The sequence below is a fragment of the Cantharellus anzutake genome (genome assembly GCF_015039405.1).
Source record: "Cantharellus anzutake strain C23 chromosome Unknown EI90scaffold_73, whole genome shotgun sequence".
Taxonomy (NCBI): Eukaryota; Fungi; Basidiomycota; class Agaricomycetes; order Cantharellales; family Hydnaceae; genus Cantharellus; species Cantharellus anzutake.
Window position 1 is genome coordinate 344,547 of NW_024067023.1, and position 2,835 is coordinate 347,381.

Below are 2,835 nucleotides of genomic sequence, written 5' to 3' on the forward strand. Positions count from 1 at the left end.
CTTCATCAAGAAGAAGGATGGGTCCCTGTGCCTAGTCCAAGACTACTGAAAGCTCAATGAAATAACGGTCAAGAACTCATACCCCCTCTGTTACGGGGATGGGGGGAAATCCCCATTCCTCGATCCGTTCTTATAGCGGGATGACAAATGTCGTATCTAGTCTGTACCATAACAGGATATGTAATCGATGAATGATCCCAGTCTTGCAAGGGAGTGGACAATTGAATTCCCATCGATCGTGATTGGTGATGTAGTGAGCTATTAAGGAATTGATGGTAGGTAGTCGGAGACGTCATGATGGACGGGTCAGCCACGGGTACTTGGCACTCCTCAATGGAGCATACCGTGTGCGAGGTCGCGACTCGTGAGGTGGGTGAGAACTTTGTATAACTGCCATCGGGTACTTGGTGTTCGCAGCGTGAACATACCAGTAGCGGGTTGATATCATGAGCGTGCAATGAGGATTGACTAATGGGGCCTTTGGTGACTTGGCGTTCCCAAAGGGAACGTACCGTTGGCAGGGGAACATGATGACTGACGAAGGAGGGAACAGATGGTGGACGGGCGGCTACTTGGCGTTCGCATAGCGAACGTGCCGGCATCACGGGAAAGTGGACCTCAGAGTATTCACGATCTCCAAGATCGTGATGTGGCATCATCTGTCGAGCACTGGGGGGAGAGCAGAGTGATGAAGTCCCGTAGGGTACAGATTCCATAGGATGATACACAGGTCGAGAGTCTTCGACTCGCGACCTCGAGTTCTCATGGCAAGGACCGTTAGAGATAACCAGACTTATAAGACATGTTGTGAGTTGTACAGTCACATGGTTCAGTTGAGTCACAGGATGGGTTGTTACAGAAGACGACACACAAGACAGTTGTAGAGAGTAGTTGTTAGTTAGCAGGAACCACCTTTGGCGGTTTCTGTACAAGATGCGTGACTATCTACAAATGGTAAGGTCGCAGGAAATCCCGTGAAACACAAGTAACCTCGGCCAGCACCAAAACCCCAATGGGGAAAGCTTTGCACGAGGGGGGGGGGGAAGGGGTAGAACGAGTAAGGAGGGTAGGGTATCGGGATAGAGGACGAAAGGGAGAAAGAGGGGGGAGCGATAGAGAGGAGAAGTCTTTGACTATGCGACGGATATGGTCGTTGGAGACTCCATATCCGTACCATCGCCCCCCAGTCTCCTAACGACCATGACATGGTCCCCAAGGGGCATATCTCCGCGGGTCGTCTCTCCAGGGCAACCGGCTTCTCAAGCGCTCGTGATAGGAATCCGGATGGAGGGAATCGTACTGAGCTCCACCGGAGGAGGAGGATGGGTGCAGATCCGATCCCGGGTACTGCACGGGCAGGGGGTAGGGCCGGCTCATAGGAGGAGGATGAACAGTCGTTGGAGGAGCTGCCAGGTTGACGACAAAGGCGGGCACAGCAGTGTTGGTGTTGCTGTCCACCACCCACGTAGGATTGACCGGCATCGCGAAAGTTGGCATCTGCGGAATTGACTGTGGCCCTCCGGCGCTATACGGTACCATACTAGAAGGGGAAGGATCGGGATTCGAGTCTCTCGGGTTAGGGCGGCTGTCCCTTTGAGCAATCGATTCCCGAGACGTAGGTCAAGAAGACCACCTTCTATCCGCATCTCTGTCATAGTCAGATCGACTAGGTTTGGGGCGATATGAGTCCATCCGAGTTCGACAGGTTTCGTTCCCCATTTGCCAATGAGCCTGTCCCGAATGACCCGAGACTGATCCTTCTCTTCGGCCAGGATACAGATGGGACCTTCTCTCTTCTCGAGGCAATTTCCTCCAGCGGTTATGGTTTGACGAACCCGAGGGAGAGGATGAGGCGGAAGAGTTGTCAGTGGAAAGGGTGGATGGGGTGTTGGTAGGATGAACGCTTGGTTGCGGCACCACCACATTCGGAGGGGGTAGGAAGACTGAACTCCCCGCACCTGGCCAGTTGGGAGATGGAGGTGGTATGGAAGCATCTCCTAGGTTCAAACCCAACGTTCCTGACGTCAGCTCGTCGGAGCCCTCGTCGAAAGGAGTCGGTGAATCTGGCTGTGCCAGTTGTCGCTCAGCATCATCCATGACCACCTCTTGTGCCTCGGCGCGAGTCATGAAGCGTCCGGTATCCGGGTAGTAGAATGTCCAGCTTAGACGATGTTTCTCCACCAACTTGAGGGTGGACGGGTCCTTGTTGGATGGGGGTGGACCAGGCCACACGAGTCGGAATTTGTAGGCCTCCCTGTCTTCAGCACCAGGCAATGGTCCAGGCGCATCTTCCCATCTGGGCCAGTCGAGGAACCAAGGAACTTCAGTCCCTTGAGCCAACGGGAGTCTGTCATATCCATACAATCCTGATCTCCGCTCCGGGCTCCCGGAACTCCGAACTCCGACTTCCGGAGCCCTACTCCCCCTCCATCACCTTCTCCTTGCCAACTCCCAAGAGGTTATCCCACCTCCGGCTCAGACACCACCTTCGGTCCGACTCCGGAACATTCCGGGTCCGACCCCAACCTCGACACCTTCCAGACGAGCATGCAACACCTATGTTCCTGACTCCGGACCTCTGCTCCGGAATCCTGTTTGCGTCTCTGTCTCCGGAACCTCCGGTCTCAGCTCCGACCTCGGACTTTGACCCCACCTCCGCTTATACCCATTGTATTGGTTAGCTCATTCCATTTAATTACGTTTGCCAATATTCCGGAGTTTAACCTCCGAGTTCGGACTTTCCGGACTTACTCCGGACCTTGCAACTATTGCATTGTCCATTTCAATTCCGCTATTCTCCCTCATTCCTATTTGGGCTGCTGCTTCCTTTCTATT